We start from the raw sequence: 19,690 nt of genomic DNA, 5'->3' as shown, positions 1-19,690 counted from the left end.
TGTCTACCCAAGATGGAGACAATGTGCCTGGACCCCTTCAGGCTAGGGGAGGAAATCCGGAGCCTTGTGCCTCCAGTCCACTAGCAGCAGTGTCCGTGGATGGGCCTGTCTCCCAGCCAACTAGAGCGGAGCCACCCTTGCAGATCCAAGACAGCCTCCGGCATAAAGGGTGGACTGTTACCTTTCCCTACCCCGCAGGTCGGATTGCCATGCACCACCCTGCCAATGTCCAGAATGAGCCTGAAGGAGGCAACGCTCCTACAGTATGCCAACCACCACCTGCCCGCGTTGACAGAGACCCTGGAAGCCGAATGAACCTGACCAGCCCCGAGGGCGAAGAAACTGCGCCTGCATCCAGTAGCCAGCCTGCCAGCAGCAAGGTGACCAACACGATGGAGACCACCAGCCCAGTGGAGAAACCTGCAGAGGTGTACACCAGGCGGCTGTTGGTCCAAGCCCCCTCATGTGCTGTGCCACCCCTGGAGGTTGCCAGGGTGGCCTCAGAGGTACACATCCAACGGCCAGAAGATCCAACAGGACCAGCTACTCCAGCAGATATAGCCGATTCCGTTAGACCGGGGGAGGGCTGGAGTCCACCACCGTCCAGCAACTGGTATCCTGGCGGACCCATTCCACAAGGACAACAAACTGAAGGCCGCAACCACTGTCGGAAGTCTGGCGGTGCAGACAACCCCTCCAGCCTTCCGAGGGGAGAGTTGTGGTATGCGGCAGCTCTGGACCATGCAGAAACCAAGACATTATAGTGATGCTACGCACCTAGTTAAATCCTGTTATTCTACAATTATGAAGCCACCTGAAAAGATGTCAGATAACGGTACTGATTTTATCTCTCAGTTGTCCTGCAAATGGAGGGAGGGGTGTTACCCCTCCCTCTCCCATCTTAAGCACCGGAACCTTCCCCTTCAACCACCAAGTTATCAGCACCACCTCAACCCTGAGGATAAAGGATCTAAACCTGCCCCCACACAGACTGTTGTTGTCACAAGTAATCATCAAACCTTCCCTCTTTAGTACCCAGACCTACCACTCAACCCCTCTATGCTTATCTACCTATTGTGCTGCTCCATGGGCTATCCTGCCTGCCCCAGACAGGGATAGCCATCTACCTAACCATTGCAATTATCTATGTTTTACTGTATGATTTATCTTTAACCATCTTTATTCCTAATCCATATGTATTTATATTATGGTTAACTGTATTCTTAATCCCCCCCACCCTTTCCAGGGATGGGGAATCATGATTGCCCAAACTGACTATTGTATATGTATTATAATGCTTTTATGTTATGATCATTTATTCCTATCCATGTAGTTATTGTTTGTTGTATATAGCTTTAGTATCCTTTACACCTTCAATAAAGTGACAACTGAAATAGATGTTGATTCTTGTCTAGTGAATGCTAGAGAAGCGTAGCTTCTCTATAGTAAGGTGTCCACGTCTGTTCACACTGCCGTAGTCTTTATTCGAACTCTGGTGTCTGCCATTTACCCTAGGCAGATACCACACTTGTTCAAGAAAACAGATCAAAATTAAAACTATTCTAACTCAAGCAGCAAAGCTACTCTATAACTTGGATATTACATTAAGTTTTATTTCTACAGTGTGTATGAAATATTAATGACCCAATAAATTTTTTTTTCAGTTTTAGAGCATTTAAGATTACATTATTGTCTCGTGTTTATGTTTGTACCGTAAGATCTCACTAACAGCTGCATCTTTATATGGCTCTCCTTTTCAGTTAGTCTTGTTATATTTATTGTTAAGGTTTTGATCTATATTTGGAGAGGTTACCTCCATCCTTCAAAGAGAAATAAACCTTAGAAATAAATCCCCACAATTTTTTTTGCTATCTTGTTAAAAATAAAATTTTGGTATGGGGAAGGGGTGGTCGACTCCTAACCCACTAATTCAAGTGCCCTGGGAGGCAAAGAAAGAGGGGTAATGGGCAGTTTATTATACTAGTCCCCAAAGTTTTTTTAATTAACATTTTCTTTTATGTTGTCTTAACAACTTTGGGGACTTTGAATTTTAATTGGTTTATTTATTAAGTTCGGTGTTCAAATCTTTCAACCACTAATTTTAATCTACAGAAGAAATGATTTTATGTATAATCATGTATAATAATGTATTAGATCACTGCCTTGGAGGCCTCTATTTAGACATTTTATTAGTATCTATCTATGTGGTTATCTATTATATAGTTGCTATGCTACAAGCCTAATAGTTGTCGTCATTTCTAATGATTCTCTAATTATTAGTATTACACTCTAATTTATCACGCATGACTTGTTGATGACTTTTGGTTGACCCTTACAGAACAATGTCATTTTTTTGTAGGTAAGATAGAGAGCTGTGACTTTATGACTTTTTAAGTTTAGTAATTATACGGCGGCAAGAGTTGATTTTATAAGGATATCTACATAAACATAAAAAACATTTATTCAGTGACAGATTACGCCCCGTCTTACGAAGCAGTACATACAATAGTACACCAAGCTACTGCTTAGTACCAGGTGTACTTTACAATTTTTCATAATATTTATAAATTTAAATTGCATGACTAACACTAGATGTTATGTGTGGCACTGATTAGGCTTCCCTAAAAGTAGGAATATGCGTATCCGAGATGTTTGCATTGCCTTTTTTAGGTTGGCATTAGGTTAATAAGAAAAATAAGAAATAATAATGTCAAAATAAGTGTAGGTAAAATTAAATGGACAGGGGAAAAAGAGAAGGAAAGAAGGGTTACAACAAATTTTAAGGCTAGTTTTTCTTAAATTTTAAAACCATTTCTGTAATTAATGATGCAAGGTTTTTAATAAATCCAGGCAAATCAATATATTTTAAGTACATTCATTACATTCTTCAATATTACATATAGATTTAAAAAGTTCATCTTTAAGATTTAATGCAAATGTTTTTTTAGGAATATTCTCATTTAAAAGATCTTTTTCATGACAAAAATTATTCCATAGTCTTTGGAATGAAAATAATGGAAACCTTTCAATTTTTTTAAATTTGGCTATTGGAATATAAAACTCACTAGAATTTCTTAGTTGTCTCTGATTTCTTAGATTATTTCTAATCCATACACCATCAAAAGAATTTGGTAGCCTCCAGCGAATAAAATCATAAAAAAATAGTAGTTTTGTATAAATAGATAGCTCCTTAATAGGCAAAACATTAATTTTTTTAAACAAAGGTGGCGTATGGCTGTTATAAGCGGATTTGTGTATAATTCTAATAGCTTTTTTTTGTAGAACTACTAAAGGCTTAATAGATGATTCTAAGCCACAGCTCCATGCTGGCAAGCAATACAATAAATGGCTATTTATAAAAGAGTGGAATAGTGTTACTAAGGATTTTTCACATAATATATGCTTAACTCTATTGATTAAAAACAGACTTCTAGATATTTTTTTCCTTAAATATTCAATATGGTATTTAAAGTTAAGTTGAGAATCAATAAACACACCCAAAAATTTAATTGCAGGAATTTCACTCTGTTGGTTGATATAACCCAAATATCTAATTTTATCTGTATCATTCTCATTTTCATTATTAAAATCTAATTTAATTTTAATTTGTTCCCAAGTTATGGAACCCTCCCTTTTATTAAAGATCATAAATTTAGTTTTAGTTGGATTAAGAGACATTTCATTGCAACGAAACCAATCACAGATATTTTTAAGTTCAATGTTGAGTATTTCAATTATCTCATTCAAATCTTTTCCTGATATCAAAAAATTACTGTCATCTGCAAAGAGTAGTGTCATTAAGCTAGTACAATTTTTAATATCATTGATATAAACTAGAAACAAAATTGGACCCAAAATACTTCCCTGTGGGACACCCTTGCTGATTCCTAATAAATCACTTTTTTCGCCATTTGTATAAACAAACTGATTTCTATTACTTAAATAGTTTTTAAACCATTCTAATTCTAATCCATGTATACCAATTTTTTTAAGTTTTTTTAATAAAATTGTATGCGAAATTGTATCAAAACATTTAGCAAGATCACAGAATACCCCTATAGTAATTAAATTTTCATTTTTTGCTTGTCCTAGATAATTCAAAAGGTGAATCATAGGATGTAGTGTAGATTTTTTTGCTTGAAATCCATATTGATGTTCATAGATAATTTGATTAAATTCAAGATATCTTGTGAGTTGTTCAGATACAATTTTTTCTAACAATTTTGAAAAAATAGGTAGCAAACTTATTGGACGATAATTGCCAGGGTTACATTTATCCATTTTAGAGCTGTTACTATATTTAAAAATTGGCAAAACTTTAGCAATTTTTAATTGTGAAGGAATTTGACCTGTTTTAATAGATTGGTTAATAATGTGAACAAGAGGTACGGCAATACTATTTATAATTTGTTTTAATAAACAATTTGATAATCCAAACATGTCAGAGCTCTTTTTATTTTCCATTTTTTTCACTAAATTAAAAAGAACATGAATATTTATTTCTCTTAGCTTAAATACACTGTCTGTATCAGGAATAAAGTCGCACGGATTAAGTGGGGAAGGGTTAATTTGGCTGGCAATTTCATCAGCAATTGAAGTAAAATAAGTATTAAATTTGTTAGAAATATCATGATTATTACTGTAAGATGTATCATTGACAATTATTTCATCTATACACGATGTCTTGTCATTTGATTTTGAGATTACTTGTCTTAAAGTTTGCCAGGTTTTTCTTAGATTTTCTTTATTTTGATTAAGTTGTTCCCTGTAAAAAATTTTCTTTGCATCTTTTATTGCCTTATTGTAAATGTCCCTATATGTTGTATATGCAATGTTATTTTCTGGTGTTTTATTTTTTGAATAAATTGTCCCCAGCTCAAGTTTTTTTCGTCTAGAAATCATAAGCCCTCCCGTCATAAATCCCTCTATTTTATGAATATTTTTATTAAATTTAACTTCTTTGATGGGAAAATGTAAATTAAAAGCACAATCAAATACTTCATGAAAGTTTTCAAAACTAATTTGTGGGTTTAGTTCATTAAGAACATTACCCCAGTTGTTCGTGTTTAACATTGCATTAAATTGATTAATTTTTTCACTTGTTATATCCCTGCTGATAAATGTTTTAGGCTTTTCTATTTTTTGTGTTTGAGAACTAACATGAAAAATAGGGAAATGATCGGAAATTGAGTTCAGAATAACGCCAGATTCCAATGTATTATTGCAAGAATTAGATAAAATATTATCAATCAATGTACATGAAGCATGTGTAACTCTAGTTGGTTTAGTAATTAAAGGCAAAAACCCATTAGATAAAGTGTTCTCTATAAAATCATTTGTTTTTAAATGAGATTCAAATTTAAGGAGATCTAAATTCAAGTCAGACATGATGTAAGAGTCACCTTTATAAGATGACATTGCTGCTTGTAAATTTGATATTTTATCAATGAAATATTCCATCTGATCATTAGAACTCATGCCTTGTATTGGAGAATTAGGACGATAGACACAACTAATTATATTGCTTTTTTTCTGTTCAGTAATAACTTTCAATGTTAAAGATTCAAAAAGATTTTCTTCAAAATATGATAAATCATCAATTACAGTAAATCTATGTTTTTTATGAATATAGATTCCAACTCCCCCTCCCTTCCCCTTTTTTCTAGATGAGAATACAAAATTATAATTTTCAAGTTTATATAGATCTTGATCAATAATTGAAAATATTTCTTGAATACAAATTATGTCAAAAAAAATGTTGTTTTGTAGAAGAAAATTGATATATTCTTTAAATTCATCAAATTTCGAGGGTAAAGAACCAAGATTCCAGCTTAAGAATTTTATCTTCCTGCAATTCTTAAATTTATTAATGAGTTGTGTGTTGTCAAAATAGGAACATTTTAAATCTATACTGAGATACGGGCTTTCAATTTCGTTTTGATTTGCACTATTTAATTTATCAGCAAAACATTCATTTAGATAATTAATAAAAGTCAAAATTTAAAGAAAAAATAGCACATAAAAAATGTTGTAAAATTTGTAAAATGTGAGAAAACTTGGGAAATTTTATTAAGGAAGGGAATGAGAGAGGGGGTGAGAATATTTTAACTTCCTGTTGAAATAAGATATTTAGGGTGTATGAAGGACATCTTTAAAAATTGAGGGGAAAAAAATAGCGAGAAATACTATTTTGAATAAAATTCAATTACTAGTTTAATTTAGAAGGTTAAGATTAGGTCATAATTACTATTATATATACTAACTTTGAGCACTATTTAATTGTTCATTAGTTCATTACATGATTTATCAAAAAACTTCACAGATTGTATCCTGTCTCCTTCGTTCTTAATATATTTGATCACTCTACCATCCAGGTGCCAGCATTTAGAGAATTGTTTACTTCTGATCAGTTTCTGCATTACATCATACCTCATTTTGGTGAGGTCGGCGCTTATCGAGTATCTCTCTACACCATTTTTGACGTCAATTTCTCTTATTGGCAGATTTTTTTTGTTTGAGAGGATAAAATCTTTCAATGGGCGACTATGGAACCTTACAATTATAGGTGGAACTTTGTATGATCCATTCTTGTCTTTCGGTATAGGCAGAATATGGGCATTTTTGATGAATTGACCTGGTTCAGTGGGCATTTTGAGACGGTTTTTGTTCGCCTCTAGCAGAGGTTTGAGGACCTCTTCAACTGCTTTCATGGCTGCTTGATTGTGGCCAAGGGACTTTTCCAGATCTTTATCAACTTGTACACCATTGATTCTTACACACTCGTTTCTGCTATGTTGTTCTCTGTCATCAAGCTTGATTTTTAGCAATTTGATTTCAGATTTGTAGCTCTCCATCTCTGTCTTCAAATTTGTGTTAACAACCTTTATGGCGCTAATATCCTTTTCAATTTGTGGGAATTTTTGAATAAGGGGTAGAACCTTCTTGTAATTTTCCTCAAGGACATGGACCCTTTGTATTAAATCATCCAGGCTGTTGAGCTTATCCATCACTTGCTTGTGGTCGGAGGATTGTTTTTCCGTAAGCTTAGTAATAGCCTCCATGATATCTTTGGAGATATCCTCACTTGTCAACTCAATAGGAAGATTTGCAAAACGGTTTTTGTCCGACATTTTTTAAAACAAATTTTGTCCTTTCTGGCTTGAACTATGTATTAAAAGCGAGACATTTAAGACACGTCCGCTCAGTTCAAATATTTTATCTGTGTTGGTCTTGGTTTCCGGTCAAAGTTGGTTAGGTAGCACCAAAATTTAAAAAAACAAGGATGACAACATCCATAAAAGCGAAGCACTGAAACGGTAGGACAAACGGACATTAACACTTATATAGTATCTGAACTGAAAAATCGGAACATAAATGTATAAATGTCGAATCAAAATTGTAGGTAAATTTGTTGAAAAACTGCTTAAAAACAGGATAATGTTTATGGACATACTTACATTTTTGAACTTGATTATAGAGTTGCTTCGCTTATAATATTGTTCTTTGTTGTCCCAGAAATCAATATACCAAAAATCAGATCAAACGGATAATTAAAACACTTGAAAATTTGTTGTTAAAAAAGTAGAAAAATCAACATGTTTAAAATGGACGTACGGACATTCTGGTAATGATTATAGAGTTGCTACGCTTTCTAAATCGTACCCAACTACTACAGGAATCATCATGCAAAGTTTGAAATCGATAGGACAATTCTAACATGCCTAAATTAACGAATAAAAGCTATCTATCTCGGACGGACGTACGGACGGACGTACGGACGGACGGACGGACGTACGGACGGACGGACGGACCGACCCTAATTATAGAAAAGCTTCGCTTTTAAAAATCTAAATAAATCTACATTATGACCTTTGTGTATAAGATAGAGACCTAAAATTTTTTTTTGTGAATACTTATATATCAATATCTGAGAAAAGTGATGTTATGACCGTTTGACCGCTCCTTAATTAGCCCCCCAACCCCCACCTCGATCTATCAAGATGCAAATTGGGGCCCGATCTTTAACAAGGGTTAACAAAATGTCACAAAAAAAAAATTAAAATCTAGAGGCTCGACTAAAACAAACAATTTAATGAAAAGTATAGTAAAGATAATTTCTAACATTTATTGTATTTTTAGCAAAATATTATTTAAGTGACGCTTTACAGGTCCTACAGGGAGCTCTGCCCCTGCACTGTACGACTTTGTATTACCCTTATATATCTGAACCTAACATAGTGACTAAAAATCCTATTTTTGGAAAAATAATTTTGATTACAGTATTTTGTAAAAATATGCAAATAAATCATTATAACAACAAGACGTCATATGAGAATAAAAAAAATGGTTGTGCCCCCACCTACTACATGCACCTTGTTCAAAATTTCTAAATACGCCCTTGCAAGTCAAAACCATGGAAATATGATGATAAGAGTGTGTGTTTGTGTGTGTGTGCATTCCAGCGTAGTACATACTTTCAGCTTGAAGGGAGTGGGACTGGGGAAGTAAAAAAGTGGTATTGGGAAGTGTTTAATATTTGCTCTTTATAATATACTACCTGTCTTTGCACTCCCTTTTCTTGGGAGACTTTTTGACGGAGGGTTTTTTCCTGCTCTCAGAGCTGGTTTTTCAGTAGTACATTATTAGTGCTGGCCAAGTTTTATTTGAATCAAGGGGGGGGGGGGGTGTTTTGGGAGGTTTATGTAAGCCAAAGTTGAGGATTATACGTGTACAGTGCTGTTTCTAGTTGCATATAAAGAGAGAGAGGAGAAAGAGAGAAAGAGGGAGTCAAGAACAACAAGTGGAATTGCGGGATTCCGATTTGTGAGAGAAAGAGAGAGAGATTGAGAGCCAGCTTTCCCATTCCCCTCACCTCCCCCCTTCTACTTTGTTTCTCCGTATAATTCCGTACTGTACAAAATAGAGGGGCCTGATAAAAGTGGCCAGAGTTGTGTAAATTTTGTAATACAATAATGTGATTTTCAATTTAACATTTATTCATACTATAAGTTTAATAAACGCTTTATTATAAAAGTGGTGTAGGGAAACTCCCTAATAAAAGAAATACCAATATTCCCGAGTAACTACAAAAAACATCCATTTTTTAAATTTATTTTTTTTAGATGTTAGGATAAGTTGGGTTAATTGGAGACCAGCTTAAGGTTATGAACCAATTGCATTTGCCATTAGCTTCATTCATTTTTTTTATTTAATATTTTTTTAAATTTTAAAATATGACAGAGTAAATTTTTTTAAATCTGGCGCATCTGTCTACTCTTGTCCATAATTGGGGAGTGGGGAGAGAGAGAGAGAAAGAGCATTTGGAGAAAGAGAAAATGAGAGGGGGAGAAGAGAGAGAGAAGACAAGTTTATTTCTAGTTTAAGTAAAATAATAATAGAGAAGAGAAGTTTCGTAGTCAATCATCAATGTGACAATGTTATGATACGTGAATTCTGTTGCCATGATAAAGAGTTAAATTAATTTTTTAAATGTTTTTTCTTAATTTTTTGTGACCGTTTCCCCAAAATAATAACTTAAACATAAGAAATAAATAAAAGCACATTAAAAAGTATTAAAAAATAGTAAAAAAGTGATTTTTTTTGCGTTCACAATCTTAGGTAATTAATGATGTTATGAAATTTTAAAAAAAAATAAGTAAATTACACAATAGTTATTCTGAAAGTTAATTATCTGATTTTTATCAAGAAAAAAAGTTATTTGATATTTACAATATTAAAAAGATAATATATTTCTAGTGAAAAGGAGAGTTTTTTGGTGAATTTTCCTTAATTAAAGTGTACATGTACTTTTTATTATATAGTAGCTAAAAGCTACTTTATTATTCGATACGCCAGTCCATCTGTCTGTCTGTCTGTAAGAAAGGGAATTACACAGACAATTTCAGTCGTATGTTCCTTTTATATTTGCTGAATTTTAGATTTTGTAATATGTAAATAATAGAAGCTAAGCTTCTAAACTCAATGGGCTCTTATATCCTATTATGTAAAGTGGTAAGATTTTTTTTGTCTTAAGCTTTAGATTTGAACAACTAAACTGATTCTCCATATTAGGAAAGCTTCTGCACATAGGTCGCGAAATGTTTTTACGCTATTTTCTGCACCCTTCTTACTCCTTCTTTTGGATGGAACAGAGCCTCTATTAATCTATAGGGGCACCTAAGGGGTACGGGGGTGGAGATTCGACCCTCTACTTTACATAATTTTAAAGAAGTAAAAATATTTTTGTTTCGTTTGGGGGTGGAGTATTTCTTATGAAAGAGTTAGCATTAAACTTTCCCAAGAGATTCTTTGGTAAACACAGACATTACAGACATCCTGTTACTTTTACATAAGGATTTTATAAAGAAAACACTTATGAAAAGATTTCAAGTTTGGACTAGTTTATTTTATTAGTTTTAAGTAATATTATTATTATACGTTTTATTTTCACTTAATAAAAATTAATAGGTAGAAATGGCCTTTAATACATTTTTAGAATAGCTTTTTGCATTTGCTATAATAGAACTAAAGGGATATTTCCACGAAGTATATTTGATAATTAAGGGTAGTTACTATGAAGATTAATAAGAAAGAAAAAGAGAAATATTAAATGAAGTGTTCAGCAAAACATTTGTTTATGTTCATTTGTCTGACCGATTTGTTGAGCTTCAATTTTATGGATGTTATTATTGCAGGGTGTATATTCTGCATGGGATTTCCGGCTCAGGGGGGGGGGGGGGGGGAATAAAAAATAAGTGGTTGGAGGGGAAAAAAATGTAAAAATTAAGAAAACTGAAAACATTTTTTCCATTTCGCCCCCCTCCTTGGTTAAAAAAACTAAAAAAATGTGTGGTAGGAGGGATAAAATAAATAAAATATAGAGTTCTTTAAATATTTTTCTATTTTCCCCCAACTTTTTAAGAAAAATCTAGGGGGAAAAAAAAATAAAAAATTTTGTAGCAGGGGAAAAAAAATAAATCTTGTGCAGAATATACACCCCTGTATTGTTGTCATCCTTGACTTGTAAGGAAACCCGCGATCGTGGCTCAACATGTAGGTAGTGCATCCGCTCGTCGCCGGGGAGGTGTTAGGTTCGAATCTCGGGCCAACATTGAGTCATAACTAAAAACGTTAAAAGTGGTTCCTACTGCTGCTATATATGTCAGGTGCGCGACATAAATAGTAAGAGTAGGAGGAATGCCTTGGTCAAACTCACTACCATGCACAGTTAGGACTTCTTAGACATAGGTCGTGCAATCAAAGGGTTGGTTGTCTAATGGATGTAACTTAACCTAATATCCTTGAGTATCGTATCCCATTACACATGGATGATGCTCTGGATTCTCTAGATGATCACTTATATCGAAGGAGAATCCCGCCTTTACGAGGTAATGGTAATGGTTTCATTTGTAAGAAAGTATGGTTTCTTCTGTATTGTATTTAATCAATTCATCTAAAAAATAACAAATCCTTGTTAGAACTGGATGAAAGATTTTAATACTAATTAGACAAGGAAAATGATTCCTTAAGTACTAAGTACCTGCCTAGCATATAAAGGCAAAGATTTTATTTTCCTAATGAGGTATCCTTATTTTAAGTAACAGGATATCTCTGTCTGTTGTTGTTGTTTGTAGCCCACATTTCTGCTCATCCTGGGTCTTCATCATTAGAAACAGGCAGTCCAAGGAATCTGGCTGTTTCGACTGGTTTGCTCCAAAGGTCTCTAGCAGTAAGAGTTGTAGGATTTTGACGGCAGTTAAAAAGATGGTTAGTAGTATGCAGTTCCTGGCATTTTGGGCAGGTTTCTGGTACTATTTGCGTCGGATCTTTGTTTATTCTGGCCTTAAAAGTGTTTAGGTACAGGCTGTAGCCTGACCGTAACTGCGCCAGGGTAGATCTGGTGGTTCTGGGCAGCTTAGTTTCGGCTTTATGTATGGCCGGTGGTCGGGTGTTAAGGACCTTGTTTTCTCTGTAGCTGTTGATGGTGTCACGTACAGAGGTAGTGTGAATCTTCTTGAGTTTCGTTTTATAGACTTTCTCAGGGAGATCTGGGGTGGAAATTTTATTTATTTCCTTGCCAAAGAGAGATACAAGAGTCTCTTTCATTTGACGTTTGGGTGGGGGTGGGTTGAGGTTTGTCCTGTTTGGGTGGTTGGGACGTTGCGTTGATAACAGGAACTGTTTGCTCAACATCTGGCAATGCTCTTTAACTGGCATGATCTTGGTTTCCTGGTGTAGATGATGGATATCTGTCATAAGATGACAGCCAGTGGCAGTTCTGAGAGCAGAGTTTTGTGCAAATTGCAATTTTTCCCAGCTGGCATCACTAAAAGTTGGTGTAAAAATGGGGCAGCAGTAGTTAAAAAGAGATTGACCAATAGCTTTGTATGTGCTACTGATTACTTCCTTTTCTTTCCCCCAGGTTGTACCTGAGAGGGCCTTCAGCATGTTGTTCTTGGCGTTGAGCTTAGTTCGTAGCTCTTTGGCATGGTGGTTAAAGAAGAAAAGGTTATCATAGGTAACTCCTAAGAATTTAGGATGGCGGACAGATGGGACTTTCTCGCCGTTAATCTCTATATCTAAAACTTTACTTGCCTCATTTGAGAATGTTGTGAAGATGGTGGCTGATGATTTAGAAGGAGATATGTGTAGGTTTCGTGTCTTAAACCATTCATCCAGGACAGCAAGATATTTGTTCAGATCTCTGACTACTGGTTCAACGTGTGGGCCGCGGCTGAGCACATTTGAATCATCAGCATATGATACCAAGTGGATGTTTGATGGAGGTTGTGGCATAGATGACATATACAGATTGAAAAGTACGGGTGATAGTACACCACCTTGTGGGACACCCTGTAGGACAATTTTGTATTTGGATCTGGATCCTCTGAACATGACAAATTGCTGTCTGCCTCTAAGATAAGCACATAGAAACCGTTTTATGTGACTGTTGAGCTGCAGGGAATGAATATCCTGGAGGAGAAGTTCGTGGTCAACCGTGTCGAATGCTTTGACGATCATCATCTCTGTCTGTAGAGAAGGATCTCGTTAACCGCTTTTATAGTGTAGCTTTTTATTGGTCCAGGGAAGGCTTTTGACTATTTTATGGAGGGTATATCTTTTGTAAATAGGGTCTGGGAGGCCTTATTAACCCTGCGAGGCTATACTCTTGTTCCCTCACTCTTCGGGGCTACCCAAAATAACATAACCTGACCTAAAGTAATAAACAAACAATAAAGTACAAACTAAATAGGTTGGGAGGGGGGGGGGGGGGGGTTTAGTGTTCTAAAGGGTACTTTGTGCGTCAATCAAAGACAATTTTCTGATTTGGCTTACATACTATTTAAGGTGAATAATTTTGTTTGTTTCTCATCCGGCCCTATACATAAAAAAAAACACTAGGTAGTCAACCCAACTAAATCAATAACAATAACATTCGCAAAAACGCGCTTTTATTTCCTATATTTTGTACAAGCAACTTTAATACCTGTGTATGTATGTATAAATGCATAGGTATGTATTTGAATGTATAAAATTAAGATGTAGGGAAATCTTATAAGTTTGCATAATACCTCTCCTATCTCTCTCTCTTTTTCAGCATTTTATAATTTTTAGATAGTACGTCATCCTTTTTTGTTATTATGATTATTTGTACTGTAATATTAGGCAGGGAGGGGATATTGGACTGTAAATTACACGGGTATTAGGGTGGGCCCTTTTCACCTTTTTTTTAGATTTTGCTGTTATCATAAGTTGTGGAAGTCATATATATGTGTGATAAGCCCCATTCAAGTTTCAAAAGTGACTTGGCTCTTATGGCTGCCGGCGCGCGGGGGTTATAAATAGTACCCACCCCCTTATAAAACCAAAAATTGAAATTCCTTCAAACACAGGCATGTTGCATATCAAAATGACCGCATTGAAATGCTGATTTCGAATCTGAAAACCGTTTTGAAAAATATTGCTCCTAGTTCGAATAAGATCTCATTAAGTACCTAAAAACAGATGATTTAGTCAAAATTGTTTATTTTGGAAGGTTATTTGAAAATCATTTCAGACTGAATCAATATTTTTCAAAACGATTTTCAGATCTGTAATCAGCATTTCAATGCGGCCATTTTGATATGCAACATGCCTGTGTTTGAAGGAATTTCAATTTTTGGTTTTATAAGGGGGCAAGCACATTTTATACCCCCCGCGCGCCCGTTGTTTTTGGATTAAAAAACCTCTTTCAAGCTTTACAGGCCTTTATATTGGCCCAGTAACCCTTGCCAATGTCTACTAATGTGAAATTCCAAAATTGACCCACCCTAACGGGTATCCAAAGTTTTATAACCACATACCTAATCTTATTTGATGGGTAAAAAAAATGGTTACAATTATGTTTTTTTTTGGTTTCAAACTACCATCATCTAAACTTTTCTCTGATTATTTAAATTACAGAAGGGGAATTCTGTCCATGAGAATGTATTTTGTCGTCCATTGTCTTATCTCTTAAGATCTCTTTAAAGCATGATTGTTTTAGCAAAGCTACTCTAAACAAAATTATAGGTACCTAAACACAAGTAAGTTATGGCCCATGGGAGTATAAAAATCATGAAGAGAATTTGTTGCTCGGCTGTAGCTGCATTGTTGTATAACATTTGTTTGCAGCTGCGATTTGTCCCAATAATTGGGCTGTAAATGATAGGAATAACAAGGATGACAACATCCATAAAGTGAAGCTCTGAAATGGAAGGACAAACGAACATTAACACATGTAAAGTGTTAGGACTGAATATTAATACATATGTCTATACAAAATATAGGACAATTCAAACATGCCTTAATTAACGAAAAAAGCTATCCGTTACGTACGGTCGGACGTACGGACCGACCCTAATTATAGAAAAGCTTCGCTTTAAAAAATCAAGAATACAAATAAACCACGTTTTAGCTCATGCAAAATTTCTTAACTATATTTGAGCATGAGTATACAAATTTTTAACAAGGAAGGCAACACCCATACGTAGCAAAGCACAAAAAAATAAATAACACTAAAGAATCTAAAAAATATATAGATTTGTATAATGTATAATGACCTAAAGACCGACGAATCCAGTAGATCATATTTTGTGTAGGGAATCTCCACACATATATTCAGCCGTCTATCTCATGAATAGTAGCTGAGTAAATCAATTTTTTCTTTTAAGGTTTAATACCTACAGACAGACGGATGGACATTTTTAGTTATAGAGGTGCTTCGCTTCTTAAAGCAAGGACATTACAATTTTTTTATGGCTTATAGATCGCCATAGTCATGAATATATCAACGTACAGATGGAATTACTTTAATATTGAGCTGCTACGCTATTTTTAAGGAGTGCCTTTTCTTGGATTTTGAAATGAGTAAATAACAAAACTTGTATTACAATAAGTTAGTTAATAATATTTATGTAGACCTAAAAATTATGATTTAAGTCGAATATTATCTATAATTAAACTTGTATTATAAAGCCACTAAAACTTTAATAAACACGATCTTTTATTGGTTGGCTTGAATATTTGGATAATTCGAGTAAATCTTGACTTTTTACCTATAAAATTGTACATAATATTCTAGACATAACCATATTGTAAATAAAGTTACCTAATGAAAAATCTTCTAGTTTTATACAAGACCTTTTATCAGGGAGTTAAAGGAATGAAATATGGCTCATAAAGGGTGGGGGGGGGGGGGAGTTTTGACACATTTGCGTAAACCTGGTGACTATGCCTTATCTTTGGACTGAGAGGATAGGTTATAAAAGATAAAATCATTCTTATATGATGAATTTTACGAAGTTTTAAGATTATTTTTGATAGGCCTCCAGGTTCCGGAGCTGCAGGTCTCTAGGTGGTCTCTGTACACGTAAAAGTGAATTTTTTTTTGAAGTTACAGGTCAACTTATAAACAAAATATGCATCTTTTTTAATGTTATTCACATGCATATTTAAAGAAAAACACGCATATTTTGTTTCAAAAGCTGACCTCTAACTCTTAAAAATAAAATTTTCTTTTATTATTACCTTACAGAGACCACCTGGAGGCCTGCAGCTCAGGAACCTGGAGGTCCAGAGTTTCGGATCCGGATCCGATTCGGATCCTTTGACTAAAAAAAAATGCTGGAAAAATGGAAAAATCTCAGACATTCTCTTGATGAGAGCCAATCTTTAATGTTTAGGTTCAGACTTGAAAATTAAAAGTATTTTTGACTTCGAATTAAAAGAATAAATATTTTTTGAAAAATTTGGTGATTTTATTTTTATTGTCAAGGATCCGCATACAATCAATGCGGATTGCGGATCCGAAACACTGTGGAGGTCTATCCAAAAAATCTTAAAACTTCGTGAAATTCATCATATAAGAATTATTTTATCTTTAATAACCTATCCTCTCAGTCCAAAGATAAAGCCTAGGCACCAGGTTTACGCAAATGTGTCAAACCCCCCCCCCCCCCTTGTTGTACATCCCCAATCGCAGTACAAAAATTAACCCTTAATGAGTAAGTGAAGCATTGGAACACTCAACTTAATAAACTAACCGATTAAAATTCAATAGGTAAAAGTTGTTAAGCCAATGAATAAAAAAACGTTTATGTAAAACTTTTGAGACTTAGTGTCCCCTTTCTTCTTGTCTTTTTATACTTTTAAATCTTTTTTTTGTTTCAGATTGGTGAAATTAAGATGTTCGAGTTTTTCATCTTTTTAGATTTGTAGTCTTTTTAGAGTTGCAGAAGTTCTAAGAATACCTAAGGTAGGTAAACTTTTGAAGGTTTAATGCTTTTCAACCATTATTTGAATATCATAATATTTACACATTTCCTAAGCATTGGTTCTTTTGGATGGTATTTTTGTACCTTAGACAAATAGTACTAGAAACCCCCCCCCCCAAAAAAAAGTGGAGCTAGTTTAATGTGTATGTGTTTGTCCGCTAAGATATTGTTGACGGCTGCATTGATTGTTCAAGAAAGGTTTTAGGCTATTTGATGTGTGTTTGCGTCACATTTTCGCAAGGGACGAAGAAACTATTAAATTAAAGTATAATTATCCTTCTTAAATTTGAGTTAACAAATCCTTGAGAAAGTTGAAAGAGTACGTTACTATCTACCAGGGATGTAGGGAACAATGACTGTTGAATTAATTTACATCCCGTTTTTATCCTATTATTTACTGTCTATTCAGCGTGAATTATATACTCAAAGATCGGGGAAGGGAGTTTATTTATCATTCATTGACCTGTACCTTTATCCCTGACTTAAAATACATGTTTAAATAAATATAGGATATACGTGGATAATGATACATTGACAGGTGAAAATGTATCGTCAATTTAGCTTGCTAATATAGACCTCATTATTGGACAGTTCGTTCATCCAGTAGGGGGTGAGGGGATTGGTTAAAGGGGAATGATTTAGAGGTATCGTTATTTTAGCCATCTGCGAGCATTACTTTTTCCGAGTACTTAAAAATTTAGTGCAACATCCATGTAATAATATATATCGGTTCATGTCAAGTGTAGGTACATATTTGCTTTGTGCAGTTTATATACTAGCAGGGATATTAAGGGCATATTAATGGATATTAAGACAATGAACGATAAATTTCTACACATCCCCAATGATTATAGGAATTGAAAATATTGGTAGAAAAGTTTAAACACTAATAACTACCTACATATGAATCAACCAACCATAATTCAATAAAAGTACCCAAAGTTAGCAAGATAACGTTGTTAAACATTTTTGGGAACTAGTGTAATTTACAGTCCAATGTCCCCCTCCTCCTTGCTTAGAAGTCAAATTTTTAAATTGGAGAAAGCAACATTTATGCTCAGAAATTAAGCATTTCACCTGCAGTTTTAATCAGGCAAAAATAAATAGCTAAATTTTAATTCGTCGATAAAAATTCTTTTATTATTTTTTGAAAAAAGGATACTTTATCTCGAGAGGGGAAATGTAATAAAATGACCATGCCATTTAAAACCTGTTTTAAATTAACTACCTAGTTACTATATTGTTTTTAGCATCAACATTTTAATAGACTGATATATTTGGCCTAATTGTTCCGTTATTTGTTAGTTAAGATTTCGAAACGGCTTTTAAAATGAAAATTACCTATTCGTTTAATGATTTAAATTGTGCTTTATAGGTCAAATCCCGTAGGGTATAATAATTGTAAAAGTATTACCCATTAAATAAATTGTTACAAATCACTAAAGTGCAGCTTCTCGATTTCTCCGTCTTTTTAGGTCATTTTAATGGCGATATTTTACCTAGTTTAACACCGTTGTACTGAATTTGCCCTGTAAATAGGCAAAAAACGGCTAAACGGCTGAGCCGCCAGCTGCCAGCCGTTACTTTTCCAACTTTTTGTTCGATTTAGGGAAAATAGACCTACTAAGGATTACTCATATAAAATTTCAGATCAAAATTCTAATTTTAAGTGCCATTTATACATTGATTACGAGATGGTTGCATTAAAAACCCCCCCCTTAAATTGTTTTATTGCTTCTTATTTATTTTCATTTTTTTTGGCCCCAAGGACCTCCAAAACAATGGTTTATAGTTTGTCAGTGTGCTTCTGCTCCTGTGAAGTTCCCAGAACATTTTTGCCATTTGCATCCTTGCCGATTTTATCAGTTTTTCATTTTTTTTAGCTAAAAACATTAGAAAATAAGTTTTAATTACAACTTTTCTTGTTTTAAGAAGATAGATTCTTTAAAGTGGAGTAATTTATTCTTGAACAATAACTGGCTAGAATAAACATAAGTTTTTCTTTGAGCATTTGTTTCAGCCGTTCACAAGATCTTGTGTGACACAATCACACATATGTCACTCATCTTATTAGTTACTTTATTAATTAAGTTTATATATAATTTTCCTTTCACTCTATGTGTATTACATACATAATTAGTTAAATTAGATTTGTGGGTGTGTATCAGGGGCGTCCAAGGTTTTTTATTTGGGGGGGGGGGGTAAAATTTTGAACATAAAAATTTTTTTTTGGGGGGGGTAATCTTTATTTCATTGAGGCATTTTTTTATTTAGGGGGGGGGGTAAAAATTGAAAATCCAAAATTTTGGGGGTAACTACGGCCCATCCAAATTCATTTGGGGGGGGGGGGGGGTAATTACCCCTTTACCCCCCCCCCTTGGACGTCTATGGTGTGTTGTATTTAATTCCGCTCATATTATTACAACAGCACAATTTGAAACTTATTTTTTCCTTTATTTGTATACATACCCATTACTTAATTCATTACTTTGCCCCTAGCATCTAGGGGATTTATTTTTTAAAAGGGTATAGAATAGGAGAAAAAATAACTTAAAACAATCCAAAGACTTTACATTAAAACAAAAACATTAGGTATCTATTAGGTACTAATAGGATTGTGTCTTTTTGAGTTAATGAAACACTGTGAGGTTGTTCAATATGCGGAAACGAATGAACACCAATAATTGTGTATATTATATATTAGCAATGTCTATATAAAAAAAAATACATACAAGTGTACAGTTTTTGTCCCCTGTGGTTATATTTGAAGCGTAGCTTGCTAAGTTTTAGTATATGTCCTAAGTAGAGGACTTCTTATCATCTTGTATTTACTTCTTTCTCTTTTCATATTTGGCTACAAAATATTTTTCCTTTGATTAGTTCTAGTAATTATCTAT

General features: G+C 34.2%; 1 protein-coding gene across 1 annotated transcript in view; it reads left to right on the top strand.

The window, feature by feature from the left end:
* Positions 1 to 16,686: 16,686 nt before the first annotated feature.
* Positions 16,687 to 19,690, top strand: part of LOC145303961 (uncharacterized) — a 34,858-nt gene continuing 31,854 nt past the window's right edge. The window contains exon 1 of the mRNA XM_080145630.1: positions 16,687 to 16,774. The gene's annotated coding sequence lies outside the window, so the exon portion shown is untranslated. The remainder of the gene's footprint in view (positions 16,775 to 19,690) is intronic.

This window comes from Acartia tonsa, chromosome 13 (genome assembly GCF_053477335.1).
Source record: "Acartia tonsa isolate MP-2025a chromosome 13, ASM5347733v1, whole genome shotgun sequence".
NCBI classification, from domain to species: Eukaryota; Metazoa; Arthropoda; class Copepoda; order Calanoida; family Acartiidae; genus Acartia; species Acartia tonsa.
The sequence above is the reverse complement of the archived record's forward strand: the minus strand, read 5'-3'. Positions and strand labels throughout refer to the sequence as shown.